At 45.0% G+C, this 27,392-nt stretch overlaps 1 long non-coding RNA gene across 1 annotated transcript; it reads left to right on the top strand.

Moving 5' to 3' along the window:
- The first annotated feature begins 1,420 nt into the window (after positions 1-1,420).
- On the top strand, positions 1,421-26,400 carry LOC310705934. The gene is made up of 3 exons (XR_014525533.1): positions 1,421-1,580; positions 21,600-21,627; positions 26,319-26,400. It is a non-coding gene; the product is annotated as an uncharacterized lncRNA (long non-coding RNA).
- Positions 26,401-27,392: the final 992 nt, after the last annotated feature.

Below are 27,392 nucleotides of genomic sequence, written 5' to 3'. Positions count from 1 at the left end.
AGCATCAGTAATAGAAACGCAAAGAAAATAAGGACATAGGAAGAGCCCTGCTGCCTAAGGCCAATGGCCCATCTAGCTCAGCACCCTGTTCTTAAAGTGGCTGACCAGGTGCTCATGGGAAACCCACAATCAGGACCCAAGCATCACAGCACTCTCCCCATTTGTGATTCCTAGTACAGTGGTAAAGGTAAAGGTAAAGGTACCCCTGCCCGAACGGGCCAGTCTTGACAGACTCTGGGGTTTGTGCGCCCATCTCACATCTATAGGCCGGGGGCCAGCGCTGTCCGGAGACACTTCCGGGTCACGTCGCCAGCGTGACAAGCTGCATCTGGCGAGCCAGCGCAGCACACGGAACGCCGTTTACCTTCCCGCTGGTAAGCGGTACCTATTTATCTACTTGCACCCGGGGGTGCTTTTGAACTGCTAGGTTGGCAGGCGCTGGGACCGAGCAGCGGGAGCGCACCCCGCCGCGGGGATTCGAACTGCCGACCTGACGATCGGCAAGCCCTAGGCACTGAGGCTTTTACCCACAGCGCCACCCGCGCCCCCAGTACAGTGGTACTTCGGGTTAAGTACTTAAACAGTGGACACAAGTACATACACAAATTGTCCTGCCTCAGTTCAGTGTCATGCTGATGGTTGATAAAGCTGTTATAATCAGAAACATGACCTTTCTATATATGACATTAGGAAACAGAAACATGACCTTTCTATATATGACATTAGGAAACATGGGTCTTTTTAAGTGAAAAAGTAAACTGCTTAATTAATCAGTTGTTTTAACTGATTTCAGTATTGTACAGTGGTACCTCTGGTTACATACTTAATTCGTTCTGGAGGTCCGTTCTTAACCTGAAACTGTTCTTAACCTGAAGCACCACTTTAGCTAATGGGGCCTCCTGCTGCCACCGCGCCGCCGGAGCACAATTTCTGTTCTCATCCTGAAGCAAAATTCTTAACCTGAAGCACTATTTCTGGGTTAGCGGAGTCTGTAACCTGAAGTGTATGCAACCCGAGGTACCACTGCAACTGGCATTTAGTGTCTCCAAGGCTGGCATTAGTACATAGGATTCCTATGGTTTCCTCTGAACCCAAATCGTCCTCTTTGCCACCATCTTCTGACTAACCTTATGCAGTGCTTGAAGAAAGAAAGAAACAAGCAGCCCAGAGTTGCAAGTGTTCCCAGCGCCCATTTAATCAGCGAGAGTTAAGGGAGCTCGGCATCTCTCACATCCAGGCCCCTGCAGTTTGGCACCGATGACACGTTTTACTATTAGCATGACTCTAGGCAGCGATAAGCTGCAAGGGAGATATAATAGTGTTGTCCTTATCTCTCCAGACATCTACCCTATTGTAAATTCACCAGAGTCAGTCAGTCACATGGCACCTCAATCGACTACGGACCCTCAAGGCAAGAAGGCTAAGCTCTGACTTCTGCTGCCCTTCTGCTTCTATCTATTCCAGCTTCTTCAGCATCGAGCCCCTCAGGAGGGCGGTGCAGAGCCACCCGGGAAGAAGACAGAAAAGCAGAGTGTGCCACAGAGGCAGGTTCACTGACACCACGCTGTGACTTTCAAAAGGTATGAATTCAGTAAAGGCCTTTCACGCATTGCGAAATTCTGACATGGATGCTATTTCTCCATGTGAGGAATAACAGCACAGGGAGCTGCTGCATACTGAGATATCTAGCTCAGGACCGTCTACACGGATTGGCAGCCTTTCCCAGCAGCATCAGGAGATGCAAGGGATTGAATCTTCCGCATGCCAAGCATGTGAACTATCACTGAGCTGGCCCTTCCTCAAACTTGGAGTAGCTCCCGCATGCAGTTTGTCACATGTGGCATTTGTACATATGAAATGCTAGGGAATTGCAGATCATTGTGATAGCCAAACCCCATTCTTCCTGTCTGGGAAAAGTTGCATCCTATGAAATATGCAAACTAAAGCGTGTGTAGATATTGATAGTCGGCATATACCGGTACCTCTTCTCCCCTAAACCAGGGAGCCGCCTGAACAAATATATAAGCCAGGTCCAGCCTTCCATCCCTTTGTCACTTTGGCCTCCCAGTGCAATTTTCCTTCCTGTCCTCAGGGATAGGGGAATTGGCCTCACACCAGAAAGACCAAAACGATCAAGAAAAGGAAGAAGCAATGCCTCTTGCATGAAATCAAGGAAGGAGGATGGTTGCAAATATTTGTCTTCCAGGAGACTAGTAGTCAAAAGGCTGAGTGACAGGAAGGAGGGCTCTGTTTCCCTTCACACTTGCTTGCCTGCCCAGCAAAGAAACGGTCAGTTCACTGGTAGGCAGGAGTGACCTGGCTTCCTAGCACCAGCATCGCTACACGTTACTGGGATGGTGTGGCATGAGACAGAGTGGTAGTTAGGTCACAGCAGAATGGCACACCAGTGGAGCCCATCTGGTGTCTCTGCCAGCACACTTGCAGTGCCCTGGCCCAGTTTAGTGGCAGCAGTGCCGGTGCTAGGAGACCAGAGCTGCAGTGTGGTGTAGTGGTTAAGAGCGGTGGAATCTGGTGAACCAGGTTCACGTCTCCGCTCCTCCACATGCAGCTGCTGTGTGACCTTGGGCTAGTCACACTTCTCTGAAGTCTCTCAGCCCCACTCACCTCACAGAGTGTTTGTTGTGGGGGAGGAAGGGAAAGGAGAATGTTAGCCGCTTTGAGACTCCTTTGAGTAGTGATAAAGTGGGATATCAAATCCAAACTCTTCTTCAAACTCTTCAGTGCCACCGCTTCACACCGGCTGCTCCTGCACTGCAGGCTGCACATTTCAAGCATGATTCATGTTTGTATCTCAACTGATTTGTCCACATCCAGAATAGAGAGAATATTATATACTGGATTCTTAGTGTGCTTTTTGATACTGCGTACTGATGTTTTGCTGGTGACGTGATGATTGTAAATTGTGTGAAGCGCTTAGAAATTTCGTTATATTAAGTGGTATATAAGTTATTAACATTAAGGAAGGAAGGATCCTTTCAACTGGAGATGCCAAAGGCTGAATCTGGGACTTGCTGCATGGAAAGCATGGGCTCTGTCACTGAGCTACAGCCACTTCATGTTAAAAAAAGTATCAGAATGAAAACTGCCAGAAATAAGTGTTTGTGTGTAGACCTTCTTTGCACAATAGAGTACTCCTCCCAGACACTATTTTTCCCCCATAATGAGCAATCTGGTTTTAAAAATGCCTGTTGTTATTTTTTAAAGCTGGAGGGGGAAAGGCACACCTGTTATCTGGGAAAGTTTAGTGTCTCACAGTAGCATCTTGGCAGCAACACTAGCTGAGACTAGGGAGAAATAATATCACAGCTAGTGAGCAGCTATGTTCTCTCAATCACCTGAATTGCATCTGTAGACTTTTTATGCATCTAGAAATATTTGGGGAAACTTTAGCACAGTAATCTCACATCCCAATGTGGAACTGCACCTCTATTTCAGATGTTCCAAAGCCATGATTTTGATCCGTTAATGTCTGCCCTCATTCCATCAGGGCAGAGCTGAAATTTCATGGGAAGAGTTCAGAATTTTTCTTATGCTGAAAGTATGGTATACACACACACACTGATACACAGATACTGAAGAGGCAGCTGATTCTCACATAACGCGAGTTTGGTTGATTTGGTTCTCACTGCAGGGACATGTAAGGGTCATTTGCCTTGACCTGCACAGTCTCTTTGTTGAGTACAGCTCTCAGTTAAAAATAACAAGCACTTGCCACCAGCTTCCCTGGTTTTTAGTCTAGCAACATATCTTAGATGTTTTTCACTCTGGAAAGGGGAAATCTGTTCCAATTCAAAGAACAGTAAGCTATTCATCTATATATCTCACAATACAGTTATATGGTCCAGTTAGACCATATAACAACAAAATCCATGAACTAGCAATAGCATAATGGCAGTGGGCTTGCACTGATGTAGCACCAGAGTTACGTGGCTACAATATTCTGCTAGCATAACCTAATGGGAACATAACACAGTAGTCTCCCATGGCTCCAATGCATGGTTGGTATCCACCAGGAGCTGTGCATTCAGTATTGTGGGTGTGACTGTGGAACTCCCTTCCAGCTAAGATCAGTCAGGCCCCTTCCCTCCTGCTTGACAAAGACCTTTCTATTCCAGCCAGCATTTTAGGTAAAAGTTTTACATTATGTTAAAACTTTTGAAAGCTGTTTGGACTTCTGAAGTGCTTTCACCTGTTGCACAGCTTAGCAGAGTATAGCAGAGTACTGCAGTGTTTCTTAGGCAAATCTTGAGATTCCCAATCAGGACGACGATCAGGAACAAAGACTGTCGACTAGTAACTTGATTCTTGTAGTTTATTATACAGTCTTACCTCGGGTTACAGCCGCTTCAGGTTGCGGACTGCCGAAACCCAGAAGTACCGGAACGGGTTACTTCTGGGTTTCAGCAGTTGTGCATGCGCAGAAGCACTAAATTGCACTTTGCGCATGTGCAGAAGTGCCAAATTGCAACCCACGCATGCGCAGATGCAGGTTGCGAATGTGCATCCCGCACGGATCACGTTCGCAGCCTGAGCATCCACTGTATACAGCAGTAAACATACAAGTCTTATCTACAAGTTACTACAGTGGTGCCTCGCAAGACGAAATTAATTCGTTCCACGAGTTTTTTCGTCTTGCGATTTTTTTCGTCTTGCGAAGCACGGTGTCGGGAAAGTTTTGGAAAAGCTTCAAAAATCACCAAAGTCTTCAAAAACCTCAAAAAAGGGGGGTACTTGGGAGGGAGGGAGAGGCGGGCGCGGGGCGTGGGGAGGTGGGGCGGAGGTTGCTGCCGTCTTGCTGCTGCTGTCGCCGCGGTAGTCAAAACTCCTACCGGCCTAAAAGTTGTCTGGTGCAAAATCCCTTCTGCATCAGCAGCCCGAAAGAAAGCGAGAGCGCCAGCCAGCCACCCGCCACGGGCAGGAGGGAGGGAGGGAGTGTCAGCGACGGTGGATGCCTATTGCTGCTGCAGCCGGCCAGCCAGCCAGAAGAACGCGAGCGGAGAGGGGTCCATCCAGCCCATTGGAGAGGAGCGTGGGGGCGCGTCCCCGGTGGCTCCCGAGCTGACCTTGCCTGGCCCAGCACCTTCCGCGCTGCCAAAGGGCGAATCACCTGCTGCCTGCGCTGCGCCGGGACTAACTCGAGCGGGGCGAGGAGAACACACACTCGCGCGCACACACACCGTTGCCTAACTGGGAGTTGTGGGGAGGGAAGTGTGCGCGCCTTTCTATTTTTCGCCGAAACAAAGATCCCTCTCCCTCAGAACCCGCCTTCACGCGTTCTTGCCCCTACGGAGACACACACCGCGTGCTATGAGTTGCTCCTCAAAGTCAAGTCGCAACTGTATTAACGGTTTTAAGAAAAAGGAAACAAACTTGCAAGACGTTTCCGTCTTGCGAAGCAAGCCCATAGGGAAAATCGTCTTGCGAAGCAACTCAAAAACGGAAAACCCTTTCGTCTTGCGAGTTTTCCGTCTTGCGAGGCATTCGTCTTGCAAGGTACCACTGTATTTACAACAGGACTTCTTCACTCTCAGCAACTCCTCAACAACTCCAACACTAACCACACCAACCACCTGTGTCATAGGTCATGCTGCCTATATGAGGGACCTCAGCCAATCACTGAGCTGTTGCTGGGTCTCCTTATCTCTAGGCAGATTCCTTTCATGCTCTGTCTTCCCAGGCTGGGGAGACATTAATTGCTGCTTGCAAAGCTGCACGTAAACCATGGATTCCAACACATTAAACCTAGTTATGGAACTTACCGGTAGGTTTTCACCTGTGGTTTTGGTTTGTTTTAACGTCTTATTTGACTAATGAACTGTTTTTATTGCTTGTTCTGTAAACAGCTTTGTGACCATCTATTTTAGACCATCTATATTAGAAATGAATAAATCATCAGCACAAGAACTAAAAATGGATAGCATTTATATAGGATTTAGGATGCAGTCCTAACCTCACTTACATAGTAGTATGCCCCGTCAAATTCAATAGGAGTGCTTTTCCTTCTGTTTAGTGGACAAAGAGCAACAAGACAGTTCAATAGTCTGGAACCTACTGTATGCCATTTCCATGGAAAGTTTGAGTTGGAGTGGAATGAAATTCCCCATTAATTGCTATAACTTCATTTCTTAATGTCCACCGATGAACATTTGGCACTTCCTTATCTTTCCATTTTTGTGTAAGAACAGTTTCTGCTCTTCACTTCACATTCATTGTGGTCTAGTTGCTGGGTTTTATGGATTTTTTTGGCATGTGACCACATGACACCATCATGATTCAGATAATATAGCCGAATAATATACTAGAAAGAAAAGGATTTTACTCTAATACAAAAAAACTGACTTTTGTGAAAGATCCTCACTATGTTCATCTGTGTGGCATGTGCACAAGTGCTGCACACTTTCTGTGTGAAGGGGGTTGGTGGATGTGCTTTAGGAGATATCTGTTGTGCACAATTTCCTTCTGGCCAGTGTGAACTGTCAGCTTGTGAGCTCAGTTCAGATGAGGGATATGGCAGACAGAGATGACGGCATATTATGAAAATGATATACAGGTAGTACATGACCCCGGTCAAGCTTGCAAAAATCTATCATCTGCCCGATAATAAATGTTGGAAATGTAAAGAAATTGAAGGTACATTCTTTCACCTTTGGTGGACGTGCCCAAGGATTAAGGCTTTCTGGGAGATGATCTATAATGAATTGAAAAAGGTATTTTAATATACCTACTTGAAGAAACCAGAGGCCTTTCTCCTGGGCATAGTCGGCCAATTGGTGCTAAAGAAGGATAGAACTTTCTTTATGTATGCCACAACAGCAGCAAGAATACTTATTGCAAAGTATTGGAAGACACAAGACCTACCCACTCTGGAAGAATGGCAGATGAAGGTGATGGACTACATGGAATTGGCGGAAATGACTGGCAGAATCCGAGACCAGGGAGAAGAGTTGGTGAAAGAAGATTGGAAGAAATTTAAAGATTATCTACAGAAATATTGTAAAATTAATGAATGTTAGAATGATGTTAGAATGAAGTTAAGTGGTTTAAGCAGTAATGCTATAAAGGTGTATGTAAAAAATGGATTGATATCAGGTAAAAATTTAAAGTTATACTATATTAAGTTAAAGGATTAGGAGAAAATAAAGAGGGAAAGAAATTGCTGAATTAAATAATTGAATTGGAACACAAAAAAGGGAGGTATGAGGAGGTCAGGGAAACAAGGATATGAATGTAAGGCATGGAAAGATTGATTCTTTTTTTTTCTTTTTTCTTTTCCTTTGTAAGTGTTTTTACTTTTTTATTCTGTATTTTGTATCTTATATTTTCTTTGTATTTTTAGGTTTGTCTGTTATTTTTGTACTTCTTGTTTTTATGTAATTCTTTTTTCTGAAATTTTAAAAAATATCATTTAAAAAAATAAATAAAGGAGAGTCCAACTTTGCATCTGGAAGAACTTTCTGACTTTTTGAAGGTGACCTGGAAACTACAACTAATCCAGAATGCGGCACCTAGACTGGTGAGTGGGAGCGGCCGCCAAGACCATATAACACCGGTCTTGAAAGACCTACATTGGCTCTCAGTACGTTTCCGAGCACAATTCAAAGTGTTGGTGCTGACCTTTAAAGCCCTAAACAGCCTCGGTCCAGTATATCTGAAGGAGCGTCTCCACCCCCATCGTTCTGCCCGGACACTGAGGTCCAGCTCCGAGGGACTTCTGGCGGTTCCCTCACTGCGAGAGGCCAAGTTACAGGGAACCAGGCAGAGGGCCTTCTCGGTAGTGGCGCCCGCCCTGTGGAACGCCCTCCCATCAAATGTCAAAGCGATAAACAACTACCTGACATTCAGAAGACATCTGAAGGCAGCCCTGTTCAGGGAAATTTTTAATATGTGACATTTTAGTGTATTTTTCATCTTTGTTGGAAGCCGCCCAGAGTGGCTGGGGAAACCCAGCCAGATGGGCGGGGTACAAATAATAAATTATTATTATTATTATTATTATTATTATTATTATTATTATTATTATTATTATTAGAGTTGTTCGACAGTGGGATGGACTCCCTTGGGAGATGGTGGACTCTCCTTCATTGGAGATTTTTAAACAGAGGTTGGGTGGCCATCTGACATGGATGCTTTAGTTGAGATTCCTGCATTGCAGGAGTTTGGACTAGATCAGTGTTTCCCAACCACTGTTCCGCGGCACACTAGTGTTGCCTGGTGTGCCGCGGGAAAAATAAAAAAATTCGAAAGAATTTTTTTTTTAAGTCAAATTTTCGATTGGGGCGCCGTCACTAGATGACCCCTGGGGTTCCCTCCCTCCCTCCCGCTCTGCGCCTCCCTCCTCCTCCTCCTCCTCCGGGGAGGCCCTTCCTGGCTCTCGGCCAAGGCTTGGTGGCTGTCACTCACTCACTCGCTCGCCCACCCGTCCCTCCATCCCTGCACCCGGCCTCTCCCCCTCCGTCCCCGGCGCGGGGGCTGCCGGGATCCGTAGTCCCCTCGCCCTTGGGCTCCGCGCCCGCGCGGGGTGCGCAAACTACGTTTCCCAGCGTGGTCTGGCGGGCCGGGCGTTTTGTTTGAAGCGCTCTTCTCCCGGCCATGGAATGAGCGCAGCGGCGGCGGCCGGGCGGGCAGGGGCTCTACCGCGCAGACCCCGCGCAGCCTGCCTGCGCCCCCGCGGAGATCGGGCGGCAGGATGGAGCCTGGGGATCCCCGCGGAGGCGGAGCGGCGGAGGCTGCCCCCCAGGTAGGGCTGCGTCGGGGGGGGGGGTTATTTTTGCAATGCTGCATCCGTGCCGGAGGGGACACATCGGACCGCGGGGAGACCCCTTGGCGGGCGTGCAAGGCAATGCATGCGTGCAGGCGTTGCATGGAGTGCAGTGCAATGCAATGGCAACGCGGCGCCCTGCATGCATGCATGCAACTTCCACCGGCGCTCCGGACTTGGCAGGTGAGGGGGGTCCCCAGTGGGTGGCAGAGAGAGCCGGGAGGGTGAAGGGGAGCCGGGGGGGAGCAGCGCTGCTCCCCGAGCCGAGCCCGGGGGGAAACTTCGGCGTCGTTGCGCCGGGTGTTGGAAGCGGAGGCTGGCGGGGGGCCCTCACCTGCAAAACCTGGTCGCCTCTCATATATTTCGTGCATTGCATTCATCGCCCGCTTTCTCCTCCAAGGAGCTCCCGGGGGCGCGCGTGGTTCTCCCCGTGTTATCCTCGCAACAACAGCCCTGCGAGGTGGGTCAGGCGAGTGGCCCAAGGGAGCACCCAGGGATTGTCCTGGCCAGGTGGGGTGATTTGAACCCTGCTCTCTGCCCAGTCTTCGTCCTCATTTAGCCCCCACATGTGCATGACTGTGCATGACTGAGGTTTTCCCCCCTCGTCTTGGCTATGGTGTGAGTCTGTGCTGTTAATTAATGGGGTTCTGCCTTCGGAGAAGATGAGCCAGCCCTCAAGGAGGTGATTATGTAATTTGCTAGCAATTCATGTCCCTCCCAGCGTGACGCTGCGCGCTGACGTCACGGGGCTGTAATGGTGGTGTGCCTCGAGATTTTTTTCATGAAACAAGTGTGCCTTTGCCCAAAAAAGGTTGGGAAACACTGGACTAGATGACCCTCAGTGTCCGTTCTAACTCTGCAATTCTATGATTACATGTTGTGGAAATGTGGAGAACTGAATTTAAGATTGGAAAAATGAAATTAACAGATTCACTCATCTCTAGCACATCAGCCATTTTATGACCACATACACAGTAGAACTCCTGCCAACCTAGCAGTTCGAAAGCACGTCAAAGTGCAAGTAGATAAATAGGTACCGCTCCGGCGGGAAGGTAAACGGCGTTTCCTTGCGCTGCTCTGGTTCGCCAGAAGCGGCTTAGTCATGCTGGCCACATGACCCGGAAGCTGTACGCCAGCTCCCTTGGCGAAAAAAGCAAGATGAGCGCCACAACCCCAGAGTCAGTCACGACTGGACCTAATGGCCAGGGGTCCCTTACCCTTTACCTTTTACACAGTAGAAATCCTTAGCATATATTGCTTCCGTTAGTTTAACAGAACCGACTGTGAGTTCAGGAACTGGGAAATCCACCCACTTAATGTTCAAGGGGTTTTCAGAACTCCCTAAGCCACTGTCACCATCAGAAGCACATTACTGGGATAATCTTCCAAACATGAAGTGTTCTGATGTGGACCACAGCAGTTCTGAGTTGGGGGGCTTACCCATGTGAAACATTTACTAGTGACTATAGAAGATTTGCTGCAAGCAGAGATGAAACGAAGCAAAATGTCCAGTGGTTGTTGTAGGAAGCACTGGGGAAGAGGAAAGGGTTTGGCTTTGTTGTGGGGAGGCCAATGCAGGCAGCTGGTGCAGCTAAATGATGAAGGGCTCTAGGGAACACAGAGATACCGGAAGAGTTGAGACAGGCAGCTGAGGGATGTGATCAGGGGGAAAAGAAAGATGCTGAGAGAGCTGGGTTGGAAAAGCTAATAAACCCTGCCTGTCAGGGGAACTATATGACAGGCAGGCAGCCGGGGGGGGGGGGCTCTCTTGAATCCACAGACCCATAACTGGGTTATATAGAAACGTAATCCACTTAAGCTTTAAAGCTGTCCTGCCTGGTTCCCTTCAGCAGTGCCCTCACACTGCATCCAGTCCAACTCCAGGATTTCCCTAAAGCATCACAGGGTGTCTTCTCAGTGGCCCAATTTGATTAGATATGAGATGGAGATCTTCCAAAGAATTTTGGGGAACACAAGTGCACATTAAGGAACTTATAAATACCCCCACACTGATATAGGCACAATCTACAGAACAGGAAGTTGACAATGCAAAGTATTCAAGCACCACAATCTAATACAGCATTTCTCCCTCTGCCCCTCCAACATAAATGCAATACAGGCAACTCCCAGTTTACACATTCCAAGGCACCATGTGTTTTAGTGAAATCACATATATTTGAAATACCATTGTTAAAGTCTGCAACGACCCTGTTCCACCCCTCACCTTGTCCCTTTTTGTGATGTTTTAGTGACGTTTTCGGGTCACTACCAAGTTTGGTACAATGCTCAAGTATCAGATGTGCCTAAAACGGTCACTGCCTGTATGGTTTGCAGTAAGGAACTCTCTCCCAGTTCACATCACCCTGGGTTGGAAAAGTGTCAGTAGCCCATCTCCACAGGTGTTCTTGGATAGAAAGGAACATGAAGCTTCCTCTGGTTACATCTAATTAGTGAATCTTGTTCCCTCTGTCCACTCCCTCCTTTGATCCCACAGGGATAAACATTTGGGCATGTTAAGTTTGTCATCCAGTCTTCATTTACTGAACACCATGGATGAGACTTCTTCAAGAGTATCTACCGTATTTTTCGTCCTATAAGGCGCACCGGCCCATAGGACGCGCCTCATTTTGGGGGGGGGGGGGAATGAATTAAAAAAAAATTATTTCCCGAGACTTCCGGTCGGTGCCAGCGCTTAATGGCGGTCCTAGCTCCGAGCTCCGGAGAAGGACTGCTTCGCAAGTTCGGGTCTTACCCGCTACGGCAAGCGGGGGACCCCTAAAATCCCAGGCGCTGAAGCCTGAGAACAAGGAGACTCGGTGGGCACCTTTGCGCCCCCCGGTACCGTGAAAGAGCCTTTTTAAAGGCTACGGATCGACATCGGGAGAGAGCGCGGTGCTGAGAGTCGCTACCCAGCCTGCGAAGTGAAGCCGCGTCGCCATAAGCGGAGAGCGCCGATTCCTTCCTGAAAAGAAAATTTGGACTGAATTCCCGTGAGTAAGAGCTGAAAAATAATCGGGACCCTTTAAATTTTAAAAATTGGACTAAAAACGGGGGAGATCTAAACAAAGGAAGTCTGCCTCCCCCCGACTGCATGAAAGCGAAAGCAACGGAGCTCTAAACTTGCATCCGTTTAAACCCGCTCTTTAATCAGCTAAACCGGACATTTGGACCTTTGATCTCCCCTCTAGCTAGCAGGGCAGAGGGGAGGTGAATTGGATTAATAACTGCATGAAATATTGGAAGTAAAAAAACCTCTGCCGTCTCACCCATCTGAAAGTATGAAATGGTCTGCCTTTTTAGCACACTGAACTGACTTTTCCCTGTGAAGCGATACTCTGATACAAAGTTTCCACAGTGCCTGGTTATTGTGTAACACAAGAAGAAATAGTATAAATTGGACAACTGTGGCAGTTTAAAGTAACAAGTTTCTAGCAATGCTGACTTTGACTGTGTAAATCTCTTGTTTTATATCCTGGACAATTCCCCTTGTTTTTGTATTTGGAATTTTGCTCTATGGCCATTTTGATTTGCTCCCTCTAGAGGATAAAGTAAAGTTCAGCACGGCCTGATAGTGGAATTTTCCAAGGGAGAATAAATCCCGTGGGAATTGACCTTGACATGAGTGGCTCACAAGAAGAGATAGTCACAAGAGCCAAGACCAAGCAACATCAACAACAACAGCTGCAGCAGCAACAGGTAAAGAAAAGAGGTTCAATTTCAGGCGCAACAGCCGGATCAGCAGGAACAACAGGACAAGATAAAGGAGCAGCCGTCTCTATGGAAGCTGTGACAGATGCTCTGCTCAAGATAAACCAAACTCTGGAGTCTTTGACAAAACAGACTACAGAGAACACACTAAAATTAACAGAAATTTCAGCAAGATTAAACCAGAATACAGAATCTATAAATAAATTGGTCGAGGAAAATGCCACTACGCGCCAAATTGCGGAAGACGCCAAGGCCACGGCGGGAGAGACACAGGAGAAATTAGAGCCGATCGCCAAGAAGGTCTATGAGCATGATGCAACTTTGGCCTTGTGGGAGTTACAGAGGAAAGAGAGGAACTTAAAATTAAGACTGATTCCGGAGAATGAAAGAGACAACCTTGTGGAATATCTGACACGGGAGTTTGCGGATTGCTGGGACCTTGAGGAAGACGAATTCAAAATCACGACTGCCTTTAGATTGGGTAAAAAGCAAGACAGAAAGACCCCGAGAGACTGTTTGATTACACTCAGATCTAAGGAGGAAAGAGATAAAATACTAAGACTACACTTTGAAAAGGCCTTGCAAATTGGAAATTCAGCTGCACAGATCTTTAAAGACATCCCAAAATACATTTTGGACTTAAGAAATTTCTACAAGGACTTAGCTCTTTTGTTAAAGAAAAATTCTATCCGCTTCAGGTGGGAATTCCCACAAGGACTGTCATTCGACTACAAGTTAAGGAAGGTGAAAATAAAGACAATTCAAGACAAAGACAAATTTTTGGCAAGATACCAGGAGGACCTACAGAAGGGGACTGTGGATGTACTTGCAGAACAGAGGAGAGCATTGGATATCCTGAATCTCTCGATTGGACAAAATCCACCACCATCAGAAGAAGAGCAACAACTTGGAGCTGTTGGAGGTGCCCTAGGAAAATAGCAAGATGGCGTTGCAATTCCTTAGTTGGAATTGTAATGGGCTCAATGGGCCTTTGAAGAGAAGACAAGTATTTCACATATTGAATAGAGAACATTTGGATTTGATATGCCTACAAGAAACTCACATAACCAGAGCCCATAGGAGACTACTTATAAATAAAAGGCTAGGACAAGAATTTATCTCATCAGACAAAGTTAAGAAGAGAGGAGTTGTAATATATGTCAAGGAAAAATGGGCTCCAAAAATGATATTCAAGGACGAACAAGGGAGATATCTGGCAGTGGAGATACAAATACAAGGAGAAAAATTTCTAGTGGTTGGAATCTATGCACCAAATGAAGGCAAATCTGACTTCTTTAAGAGACTCCATGAAACCCTCACTGACTATTTGGATTACAATATGATCATCATGGGAGACATGAATGGCGTGGTCTCCACCAACATGGACAAGGCACAAAGACTAACAGTTAGCAAGGAAGGGAGACTCCCTAAGACTTTTTTCGAAATGACAGAAAATATGGACTTGATAGATATATGGAGAACAAGGAACCCTCTGGAGAGAGAGGGAACTTTCTTCTCCCAAGCAATGATGACCTGGACCAGAATCGCTCAAATCTGGGTTACTAGTGGAATGGCTCCAAAGATTAAGAAAGTGGAAATCTGCTCAAAAACTTGCTCCGACCATAACGCCGTGAAGATGGAGATGAAACTCACAATAACTGGTCAATTTAGATGGAGAATGAATGACACCCTCTTTCGAGACAAGGAGATTCTCACGAAGGCCCAAAAGACCCTAAAAGATTATTTTGAAATAAATTTGAGGACCGACGTGGAGAAAAGAGTGATCTGGGACGCAAGTAAAGCGGTTATGAGAGGATTTTTGATTCAACAAAATTCAATAAAGAGGAAAAAACAAAATGAGAAAAAAGAGAAGATTTTGGAAATGATAAAGGAAGGAGAGAGAAAATTAAGAACAAAACCAAAATCTCAGGACATTCTAAGAGAAATCAAACTATATCAAACACAATATATGGAATTGATGAACCAAGAGATTGAATGGAAGATAAAGCAAATGAAGCAAAAGACCTTTGAATCAGCAAATAAATGTGGTAAACTTCTGGCATGGCAACTGAAGAAAAGGCAGAAACTAAATACAGTTACAAGTCTAGAGGTGGATGGAAAGAATATATCTAAACCTAATGAAATTAGAAACTGCTTTCTAAGTTACTTCAAAAAACTCTACACTCAAGGCCCGCAAAATGAAGAAGATATAGATAAATTCCTTGGAAAATATGGATTACAAAAAATCTCTCATCAAAGCAAGATGGATTTGAACCAGAGAATCTCAGAACAAGAGATAGAGGCTGCCATTCAGAATATGCAATTGGGCAAATCTCCGGGACCAGATGGACTGACTTCTAGATACTACAAATCGCTGAAGGAATGGTTGACTCAACCATTAAGAGAAGTGTGTAATGAGATTCTTGAGGGAAAAAGGGCGCCTGAATCGTGGAAAGAGGCATATATTTCACTCATACCAAAGTCAGAGACTGAAAAGACCCAACTCAAGAACTACCGCCCAATATCACTCCTTAATGTGGATTACAAAATTTTTGCAGACATTTTGGCAAAAAGATTTAAAAGAGTTTTGATGGAGAAGATTCATAAGGACCAAGCAGGCTTTCTCCCTAAAAGACACCTGGCAGACAATGTAAGGAATGTAATAGACATTCTGGAAAAGCTAGAGGTGAATATAAACACTAAAGCAGTATTGATTTTTGTGGATGCGGAGAAAGCCTTTGACAATATTTCTTGGAGTTTTATGAGGAAGAATCTTCATGGGATGGGGGTAGGCCAGGGTTTTGAGAATGGTATGGCTGCAATATATTCTGAACAAAAAGCTAAGCTGATTGTAAACAATGTTGTGACTGAGGAACTTAAGATAGAAAAAGGAACACGACAGGGGTGCCCGATTTCCCCATTACTTTTCATTTCAGTTCTGGAGGTGTTGCTGAACATGATAAGAAATGACCAGCAGGTCAAAGGTGTGCAGGTCGGAGCTAAACATTATAAGTTAAGAGCGTTTGCAGATGACTTAGTATTGACTTTGCAAGAGCCAAACACTAGTACGAAAAGGGTTTTAGAAATAATACAACAGTTTGGCCAGGTAGCTGGATTTAAGTTGAACAAGCAAAAAACTAAAGTTTTAGGGAAAAACTTAACAGATATGGAAAAGGAGAAATTTCAAGAGGAAACAGGTTTGACTGTGGTAAAGAAGGTGAAATACCTAGGGGTTTACTTAACATCTAAGAATGTGAATTTGTATAAGGATAACTATGAAAAATGTTGGTCAGAAATTAAAAAAGATCTAGAAATATGGTCAAATTTGAAATTGTCAATGTTAGGCCGAATTGCAGTAATTAAAATGAATGTATTGCCTAGAATGTTATTTTTGTTTCAGACCTTGCAGATTCTCGACAAGATGGAATGTTTTAAGAGGTGGCACAAAGACATTTCGAAATTTGTCTGGCAGGGCAAAAAGCCCCGAATTAAATTTAAGATATTGACAGATGCTAAAGAAAGAGGGGGTTTTGCCCTGCCGGACCTAAAATTGTACTATGAGGCTGCAGCTTTTTGCTGGCTGAAAGAATGGATGCTCCTCGAGAACACGGACATTTTGGATCTGGAAGGTTTCAATAATGCCTTTGGTTGGCATGCATATCTTTGGTATGACAAAGTCAATAGTGCCTTTAAAAACCACATTGTCAGGAAAGCATTGATTAATGTTTGGATAAGATACAAAGATCTATTGGAAAATAAAACCCCTAGATGGGTGTCACCAGTGGAGGCTAAAGCAGTGAAGAAACTCAATATGGAGGTCGGATGGCCGAAGTATTGGGAAATCTTAGAACAGGATGGAGATAAGTTCAAATTACAAAGTCAGGAGAAATTGAAGCATAAAGTAGAAAATTGGTTCCAATATCGCCAAATAATGGAATTTTTTAAACAGGACAGGAAAATTGGCTTCCAGGTGGAAAAATCAAAATTAGAAACTGAACTGTTAGAACCCAATACTAAGAACTTATCTAGAATGTACAACTTGCTGTTGAAATGGAACACACAGGAAGAAACAGTTAAATCGGCTATGATTAAGTGGGCTCAGGATGTTGGACATAACATTATGTCAGCTGACTGGGAGTGGTTATGGAACACCGGTATTAAATTTACGGCATGCAATGCCTTAAAGGAAAACATTATGAAAATGGTATACAGGTGGTACATGACCCCAGTCAAGCTGGCAAAAATCTATCATTTGCCTGATAATAAATGTTGGAAGTGTAAAGAGACTGAAGGTACCTTTTATCACCTTTGGTGGACATGCCCGAAGATTAAGGCCTTCTGGGAAATGATCTATAATGAAATGAAAAAGGTACTTAAATGTACCTTCCCTAAAAAGCCAGAGGCCTTCCTTTTGGGCATTGTCGGCCAATTGGTGACAAAGAAGGATAGAACTTTCTTTATGTATGCTACAACAGCAGCAAGAATACTTATCGCAAAGTACTGGAAGACACAAGATTTACCCACTCTGGAAGAATGGCAGATGAAAGTGATGGACTATATGACATTGGCCGAGATGACAGGCAGAATCCGTGATCAACGAAAAGAGACGGTGGAAGAAGACTGGAGAAAATTTAAAAGTTACCTTAAGGACCACTATAAACTCAATGAATGTTAAAAATGTTGTGGTTTTCAGAAACAAAGGGGTACAGGGATATAAGGTTAGAATATAAAAAAAAAAGGACTAAGATGACAGAGATTTGAAAGCAACAATTGGGAGTTGCTAGTTGAAGTATGGACATTGGGATGCAGAGAGGGGGGGTATGGGGAAGTCCAAGAAAAGAGGTTTACATGAAAATATGTTTGAAACTATGCGTGTTTGTTTGTCACTTTTAGTGTTTGTTTGTCTTTTTAAAATTTTGTAAAACCAATAAAAATTTTATAAAAAAAAATAAAAATAAAAATAAAAAAAATTATTTCCCCCCCCCAGCCCTGGCTGCCGCCCCAAGCCTTGCGCTCACCTGCCCGAAGCAGGGGAAGCCCTCCGGAGGGCTTCCCCTGCTTCGGGCGAGCGTCAGCAAGCCTCGCGCGCCCGGCAGGAGGTCCCACCGGGTGCGCGAGGCTTGGGGCGGCAGCCTGTCGCCCCAAGCCTCGCGCACCCAGTGGGACCTCCTGCCGGGAGCGCGAGGCTTGCTGACTCTCGCCCGAAGCAGGGGAAGCCCTCCGGAGGGTTCCCCGTGCTTCGGCCGACAGGCTGCTGCCCCAAGCCTCGCGCACCCGGTGGGACCTCCTGCCGGGCGCGCGAGGCTTGCAGACACTCGCCCGAAGCAGGGGGAGCCCTCCGGAGGGCTCCCCGTGCTTCGGGCGACAGGCTGCTGCCCCAAGCCTCGCGCACCCGGTGGGACCTCCTGCCGGGCGCGCAAGGCTTGCAGACACTCGCCCGAAGCACGAGGAGCCCTCGCGCGCTCAGCGGGACCTCCTGCCCGCAAGCCTTGTGAGCCCGCGGGTACTCCCACTGGGCTTGCAAGGCTTGCGGATAGCTTCCTGAAGCCTGGAGAGCGAGAGGGGTCGGTGCGCACCGATGCCTCTCGCTCTCCAGGCTTCAGCGAAAGCCTGCATTCGCCCCATAGGACGCACCCAGATTTCCCCTTCATTTTTGGAGGGGGAAAAGTGTGTCTTATGGGGCGAAAAATACGGTAATCTAGAGATATTCTCTAAATAAACTCTTTCTTTCTTTCTTTCTTTCTTTCTCTCTCTCTCTCTCTCTCTCTTTCTCTCTTTCTCTCTTTCCTTCTTTTTGATTTCTCCTTTGTCCCTTATCTCTAATATTAACAATGCTTCTTAATTTGGAATGTGGGGTTTGACTGTAAATTTCCGGCAGTTCCTTAGTGACCTGCTGTTCCTTTTGGTATCAACTCTGACAGCCATATAGCCTTGGGATTTTATAGAAATGCAAGTTACCCCTAAAGTAAACAAACATGCGTCTCTACCCTAGTCTGTGCTCGCATCATCATAAATTCATAAATATGGCTATGCTCATATTTAAAATTATTCTAGAAATCAAAAGCTGCCCCTGTCCAAACACAAAGACTGCAGAGCAGCTATTAATTTTGGGGTGGGGGAAGCCAAGAGGGTCTTGATGAGCTGCCCTTCAACCCAAATTCTCAGGATGGTATACAAGGAATGCAACAAAAAAGCACATAAAATCAATATTGAAATCGTAAAACGATCTAACGCACAATTCAGTTACAAAACAGCAGCAATACAGAAGCTGACACAGATAGAAACTGGCCAAACATGTCTTGAGTCCCCAAAGACCATATAAAACAGATATGTATTTAACAGATGTCAGAAAGGCATCAACAACGGGGACAAGTGTATCTCTGACAGGAGGGAATTCCATAACCAGAGTGGCATAGCCAAGAAGGTCCCACTATTCTCTGCCGTCAGATTTGCTGAGAGAATGACAATGAGCATTAAGAAAAAAGGGGGAGGGAATCACAGAAACAATGATATAATATAATACAATAAACGTATAATGCATATATGCTTGCATATTGATCCTAGAAGCCTGAAAATCAAGATGAAAAAACTATAATGTCTGGTACTAAAAGAAGAGTGGCAAATCAACAGGATATTGATAAAACCAATGGCAATGGCAGAGTAAGTTACACTTGTTGCAGCAAGGGACAGGCAAATCTGTCAGTTTTGGTTTTTCTCAGTTTCTCATTTTTCCTGACTTCAGTTCAGTTCTTCACATTTCCACATCAGTATGGGAATTATTTTTGTTAGCCCTCATGAAAATTCACCAACATTTTAATGCAAATTTCCCCTAATATATACATGTTTGTATACATTTTTTTCCAAAGCAATTTTCCTTTATATAATGCATTTTTGTATGTTAATTTCACTAATATAAGCATTTTTATGCACAGGGGTTCACATTGATTTGGGGGCTTAATTCCCATTAGAGCAAGACTAAATAAAGCATGTTTAGAATTCAGTCCCCTGAGCCCATTTATTATCATTGCCTCTTGCTGATTCAGTAGCAGATTGGTATGTTGTGCAATGCTATCTGTGTCATTGCCCCTACGCCCCACGTTAGGTACAGTTTTCTTTCATTGCCTTTTAATGGAAAACAGTTTATCATGTGTAATAATTTAAAGGGATCTCTCGCTCATGCTCAGCTCTGTGCAAGACAATGAATTAGGGGGAGTATCTGTTTCAGTCTCTCCTCTTTCACATTGTTGTCAAAAGGCAATCCATCTCTGGATTTTAACACAAGGTCCTTTGTTCGGTAAGAGTTTGTTCTGTGTAGAATGGAAGGAGTATTACACATGATGATTATGATTATGGTGCTGCTGCTGGATGGGAAACACTGCTACAAAGGAAGGGGTTAATAGATCTCTCTGTTCATGGCTCAAGCCAAGAGCTACACACTGGTGAGAACAAAACTACCTCAACACAAACCCAGTCCAGGGGCGGAGGAAAGCGGGTGCGGTGGGGGCGGGTAGCCCCAGGTGTCACCACTGAGAGGGGTGACAAAATGCTGGGTGGAACTCACCGCGGGGCCTGCAGCATGCCCAAGTCACATGTCTCTCCTGGGAGTGACATGGTGGGTGGGCAACCGCATGGGTTACCCGAGAGGCGAGGTCCAAGTCCAGTCCGTGGTCAAAGGCGCAACATGGAGGCAGTCTGTAGTAGCTGAAGCTGAGTGCAGGGCTGGGAGTCGGGTGAAGTCAGGAACAGACATGCAAGCAGGGAGCCAGGGCAGGTCAGGAGCTCAGGCAGGAACTAGCAACCAACAATGTTGCTCCCGCAACTTGGGGCTGGAGCTGATCAGCTTTTATCTGCCTCAAGGCATAGGGCGGCCCCGATCCTCTGGTGACTCGCCTCTCCTGGCCTGGAGGCGAGCACTCCTCCTGCGGGAACTTAGCTCAGGAGAGGCTGGAGGGTTACCGGACCCAGAGGCAACCTCAGCTTCCTCTGCCGGGGCTGAGAGTGGAGCACCTGCAGGCAATGGGTCCTCCATCACCTCAGGAGCCAGAGCAGACTCAGCAAATGTCTGCACCTCAGGATCCAGCACAGGTGAGGACCCTTCAGGCTCATGCCCCAGCCCTTGCTCAGCTGGTTCTGGAGGTGGGGAATCCTGTATAGGCTGGGATCCCTCAGGTTCAGCATCTGAGTCTGAATTCCAGGCCATCACACGCAGGCTCCGCACTCCCCCAGACAATCCGGCCGCCGCCTCCCCCTCAGTTGTAGGGTGGCTGAGTGGGAGGAGGCAGGCACTCCTCCCACTCCACTCCTTGGAGGCCTCACAGAGCATCCTGCCCTAGCTTACGCCACCCCGTGGGCAGCTTGTTCTGCCCCTGGGCACAGGGCGCACGTTGCTCCAGGTGCCTGATTGGCTTGCTCCGCTGCTGACCCAGTTTCAGGGCCTGACAGTTGCTGGGAATTGCCGGTTGGCTGAGTGCTATTGCGTTCATGTCCAGTTTGCAGGACTGGACTAGATAGGCCATTTGCCTGATCCAGCAGGCTTGTCTTATATTCTTTGGACAGATGCATACATACAAATGTTCAGCAGTTGGTGCCAGGTATACTCTCGATGGGCTGAATGGGGTGTGGCTCTGTTTTTCTGAAATCTAGCAAGCACAGGATCCAACAAAGAATAATAATTCTTGGCCCACTGTGCTTTTATGTAGGCTCTCTACACTGTGTGTGGTGCAATCCCTGGCCAACCCTTCTGGTCTTTGAGGTCTGCCCCTTTTCTGCAGCCACAGCAAAGGTTATTCAGTTCTCTTGGCAAGCACTTACCAGCCTATGATCCATCCCACTTAGGCTATGTCTGTACTGCAGCATGCAATTTCCCCCCCTGAAAGGGGATTATTTTGGACATGAGTTATAGTAGTTACATTCCTCTCCCTCTCTCTATTAAAAAACAACAACAGTGTTTTGTGGTAAATATGTATGTGTGAGATTAGCTGTCATCTGCATTTCCCTTTATTCTGCTGCTAAAGAATGACTCACATCTACTCTACCCTTGGCATTACCATTTCACATCAGAACATATAACCATAATTATATCCGCTACTTTAACTTGTTTCTTTTTGCACAGGAATCAAATGCGTGAAATGCATAACATGGTGAGTAATGCACAATACTTACTTAGTGCATAAATGTGAACCTATTCACACAACGCTCTGAGCCCATGACAGCCATGATTTCTCTTTTTCCTTCAGCCTGTTTTGATTTTCAACCAGTCTTCCAGAAGGTGAGTCAATGTATGTTGCTGTCAACAGTACATGCTGAAATCAGTACAGATAATCTTTTGACACCTATTCACAACATAAACATCCGTTAGTTACCTAGTTTTGGGAAATGTGAGTTGGGCTTTTCCAATCACATCCATTGCTCCACCAACTTTTGCCACTAGCTCCAACCACTGCTGACACTTGGTCTCTGAAAGGTTGTCTATGAGGAAACATGGCCCTTTGGCTGAAAAAGATTCCCCATTCCTGGTATAAACCAACCTAAATGTTGAAATGAGATTGCAGAAACTTTGTGTGATTCAGCCATTCCTATATCATAGGCCCGCAACACTTAGAAAAACTTGTGAGACTTTTAGAGATCCTGAAATTGCTTCCACTAGCTGAAGGAATGGAACCAACTTTTGGCAATTCTCCTCCCTCCCTGCAGCCCCTGAAAATGTGTCCCCAGAGAATTGGTGGGGCAGTGGCGTAGCGTGGGTTGTCAGCACCCGGGGCAAGGCAAGTAATTTGCACCCCCTAACCCGTGGAATTGCGCCCCCTAACCCCCAGATGTTGCGCCCGGGCCCCCTGCACCCCCACGCTACACCACTGGGGGGGAGCCTTTGGAAACATGGGGAAGAGGGTTCTTGGTATGAGCTTTCGTGTGCATGCACACTTCTTCAGATACTGTGTATCTGAAGAAGTGTGCATGCACACGAAAGCTCATACCAAGAACTAACTTAGTTGGTCTTTAAGGTGCTACTGGAAGGAATTTTTTTTATTTTGACTATGGCAGACCAACACTGCTACATATCTGTAAATGGGGAAGAGGGGTAATTGGCCAAAAAGAAAAAATCCTCCTTCCACCAGCAGGATCCTTTCCTGGATCTAAAGCACATTTAGGATTCAAAGCAATGGATTTTTCCCTGTATTAGTTGTCTATGGCACAGATGTAAGAAGTGTCCCACTAAATCCATCACTTGTAAGAGTTCAGACTGGGCTTCTAAGGGAGTCTTTAGGATTATGACAGAGAATAGCACAAGTGTTTTCCCCTCTCTGGTGTTTTCCTCCCACTGTTTGGTTCAGTCATCCATTATTCCAGGTGTCAATGGAAATCCTAATAAAAGGGTTATTGTATGTACCCCAGCAGCCCTTCAATTTACTAATCCCTCACTGAGCCTTTGAATTTATGTTCTGTCTTCTTATCTGCCTCTCCTAGATGCCCATCTTTCCATGCCTATAGATCTAATCTATTGCTACCTGCCTCCTTGGTTTTCTGTTCCTTGTAATGTCACTTTGATTCATCCATTTTTACTTTAGCTGTCACTCTCATTGATCAGCCTGGAAGTTCTGCATCTCCATTAAAACCCCTCGATAACAGCTTCAACAAGGGAAAGGCACCTCTGCACTGTAAAATGCTTGGCACTCCATAAAACAGTTGTCATATTTGCATATCACACATAGAGAAACTAAGGTGCACCAAAGGGGTGTTTGTGGAAAATCAGTTGCAGGCTCTACACTGTCTATTCTAGTTACTACTTTGATTGTTACACCACACAAGAAAGAAACAATTCAAACAACCCCCCCCCCCTTGGGGATATGTAGTCAATCTATACTAATTTCCTTTGTCGGCCAATGAAAGACAGAATGGAAAGTATTCACTGTGTTTGTGTGTCCAAATTTACAGCAACATGACATTTGATAAATGTGGTCCACATTTTGAACCAAATACAATATATGCAATGTTTGCTTACTGACCTTTTGCTCAATAGCAACAATATGGTATGGAAAGTCACATACAGCAATGTTCTCAGAGTCTGGACCTGGCAACCTTCCCTGGCAGTAAGCCTTTTTGCTACCTTATTATCATAACTAAATATTACTGGTATTTAAAACTGTGATAGTAAAACAGCCATAATATTGCATTCTGTTTTCCTAATAAGTGTGGCTTTGGTATTAAATGTGTTATTCATTCCCTTGTACAGCAGACCCCAAATGTTTTCCAAGCTTTCGTGTCTCACTTATGATTTTAAATTTTTAATAAAATGTGATTGATTAATGTTTGAATGCAAACACAAAAGCCTCTATCGACCTACACTTACACCAATCAATGTTTCCAAGAAACCAAAAGTGAGGATGGATTACTTCCAGCCAACAAATGTTTGCATTCTGACTTCTTCAGCTTAAGGCCTTCAAGTGATGGATCTGTACAATTTGGTGCAGGTTTAAGTATGATCAGGACATTTGTAGGCAAATCTACCTAATTGTCGTTTTCCAAAACAATATGCAGACCCGAAACACAGACATCCTTCGAAATCTGCTGTTCTCTGAATTTTGCAATGCGGTTCTCCAGCCAAGTAATGTGTACAAAACACATACACTAGGGTAAAGTGTGCATTAAAATGCATATATGAATGAAAGTAGCATACAGATATGCATTATATAAGGGGAAATGTGTATATTACGCAAAATTACATACAAGGATGTGCCTATTAGGAGAAATTCGCACTAAAATCCTGCTGAATTTAACGAGGACTCTTTTAAACATTGCAAACTGACATGGAAATGTAGAGAACTAAACTTGCAATTGGAAAAAAAGAGAAATTGGAACAGAAAAGGACACGTCCACCCATCTGTGTGCTCTACACAGCTCTCTGGCTATGCTCCTGAAGTAGATGCCTGCAGCAAGTCTTAGTTCCAGGAATTCGAAGGAGGCCATACCTGAAGGCAGAGTTGTACTTATTCTTTCTTTATTATTATTAAATTTATATGCTGCCCTATACCTGTAGATCTCAGGGTGGTTCGATAAATGGGCAATGCACAGCTATTTGTGCGCTAGGAGAAGTTATAACCCGCGAACTATAGGCAGAGATGGGGAACCTCCAGAAATTTATGGACTCCAAGCCCATTCCATTCCACTCTATTGTTCAGGAATGATGTCATTTGTAGCCCAACACCATCTGGAGAGCCACAGGCTTTCCATACCTGGACTATAGGGACGTCTGGTCATAAAGGGGATGAGAAAAAACTATTCATGCTTGAAGGTCCAAGGTTGAATTTTTGGCATCTTCAACTAAGGAGATCAGTGACAGGGAATACAGTGGTACCTCGGGTTACAGACGCTTCAGGTTACAGACTCTGCTAACCCAGAAATAGTACCTCAGGTTAAGAACTTTGCTTCAGGATGAGAACAGAAATTGAGCGGCAGTTGTGCGGCGGCAGCGGGAGGCCCCATTAGCTAAAGTGGTACCTGAAGTTAAGAACAGTTTCAGGTTAAGAACGGACCTCTGGAACGAATTAAGTTCTTAATCCAAGGTACCACTGTACCTCTGCCTGCTGCCAGTCAGAATGAAGAACAGTGGGCTAGTTGGACAGGGTCTGACTTTCTTTGCAGCACTTTTCTAATTCATTGTGCATGAATACTGTGCTATTGTGTTTGTATCCTATATCATATTTGCTTTTGTATAGCACTGATATTTTAATTACAAAAAAGTATTACAAAAAAATCCCAGCCTTCCAAACACTAAGAAAACACACACACACACACATATATATTACAATATAATATATTGTATGTAAATATATATATATATAAAACACAATATAATGAGCAAGACATCTCCAACAACAGCACTTTTCAATTCAGTGGATATTTCTGATAGAAACAAGAATGCTGTAGTCTGTTAAAGGAAACACCACAATACAAAATGGAGCAGAACTAATATATTTACTGTACCATCCCGCTTTATTATTCCACAGAGATATATGACTTTAATGGGTTTATTTATGGTACTTGACAAGATAAATATTCCTTTGTCCTTACTATTCAAATAAACTGGTGCAGAGTGAAATTCAGAGCTCTTCATCAAGCATTTGCCAAACGGTCTTATCAGTAGCTTTATAACTTAAAAGCCAGATGGAGATATTTCACTATATAGTTCTGCTCCTATCAGAAAGCTCTCATTGACACATTACTTTGTATATTTCTGATCTGCACTTCAGAACAATCAAAGGGAGAGAGCTATCCCAGATTATCCACCTCAAATCAGTCGAACCCTAGGCATATCAGAGGAGGATTTAGAGAGTTCAGTGTTACAATTTAAAAATGTATAATAATCCCATCTACACACATCTAACAAATCAATTCCAGTGTAGTCTAGAAATCTGCAAGGTGAATCAGTGCATTGAATGGGAAATACAAAACGTAGTCATTTTAAAAAAAAACATTTTCTATCATTCAAAAAAAAAAGAAAAAAGAAAGGCAATATCAAATTATAGACTGTCACTTCTCAACATGAGAAGGTGGGCACACAACACAGCCACAAAATATGCATGGTATCTGCAGTTCTGTCCCTTCCCATAAATGGATCTCCTGTCTGGTTCTCCATACATGTCAATGAAGTGAATATCCCTGATGACTTTTTATGGAGAAAGAGGAAAACACATGAAATCCTGAATCAAATATGTAGGGAAAACCCCTTAGAACCTATTTTCCCCCCAGGGTCCAGGTCCAGTAGGTTGGTGTGCCTTGTCATTATGTATATAGGTGCTGCATTTATTTATGTGTTTTATATGCTGCCTTTTAGGGAAAAATCTACAGTTATCATCAACAACAGAAGCAGAATGGGTGGTTGACATATTTCAAGAGGTAAAAATCCAGACACAAAATGTTGTTGAGCTTTTTTTGGACAATCGCCTGATAGCTCTTCTGCTGCTACTGAGCCAGAGCCCCCCATACCAGAGCGGTTCGAATCCCCACAACAGGGTGAGCTCCCGTTGCTCGGTCCCTGCTCCTGCCAACCTAGCAGTTCGAAAGCACGTCAAAGTGCAAGTAGATAAATAGGCGGGAAGGTAAACAGCATTTCGTGCACTGCTCTGGTTCGCCAGAAGCAGCTTAGTCATGCTGGCCACATGACCCGGAAGCTGTACGCCGACCCCCTCAGCCAATAGAGCGAGGGACTCCAGAGTCGGCCACGACTGGACCTAATGGTCAGGGCTCCCTTTACCTTTACCTTGAACTTGCTTAATCAGTCAAAGCATTTCTATACTGCTGGATATTTCTAAGAAGTGTACACTAGGTACAATATAAAAACAATACCCATGAAAACAATATAAAACCATGTAAAATGAAATAAAGCAACCAAATTCAGGGGCTTCATAAACATCAATCAGGGTCCAAACATATTCATTATTTATGGTCTTTCTGCAAGTCCTCTCTAGGCCCGTTAGGTTGGTGCTTGTGTTGGATGCTGCACTTTCTCGCACTGTCTCTTGGGAATTATAATTCCTAGCACAAGCCATGGTTGAGAGTCCCATTGGAATTTACCATGCCAAAACAAACGTACCCCAGAAAGAAAACAGGATTTTAAATTTGAAATAGAGGACAGCAACCAAATAAAACATTTGCAAGAATGAGGGATGTGGAAACAGATTGCCTAGAAGTTGGACTACAACTTTCATCATGCTGGCTGGGGCTGATGGGAGTTGGAGTCCAACAACATCTGGAGAGTCACTGACTCCTCAACCCTGACAACCATGAATTAAGAGGATGATGCAAATAGAGAAAATACTGTTGCACGACACTGCAGTTTCCAAGCGGTGCAATATTCCAGGGGTTCCAGTGCTTACCTAGGGTTTGGCTTCCTCAGAACAAGGACAGC

The sequence above is a fragment of the Podarcis liolepis genome, assembly GCF_965112155.1.
Source record: "Podarcis liolepis genome assembly, chromosome: 4".
Taxonomy (NCBI): domain Eukaryota; kingdom Metazoa; phylum Chordata; class Lepidosauria; order Squamata; family Lacertidae; genus Podarcis; species Podarcis liolepis.
This window is presented reverse-complemented; position numbering and strand designations above follow the sequence as displayed.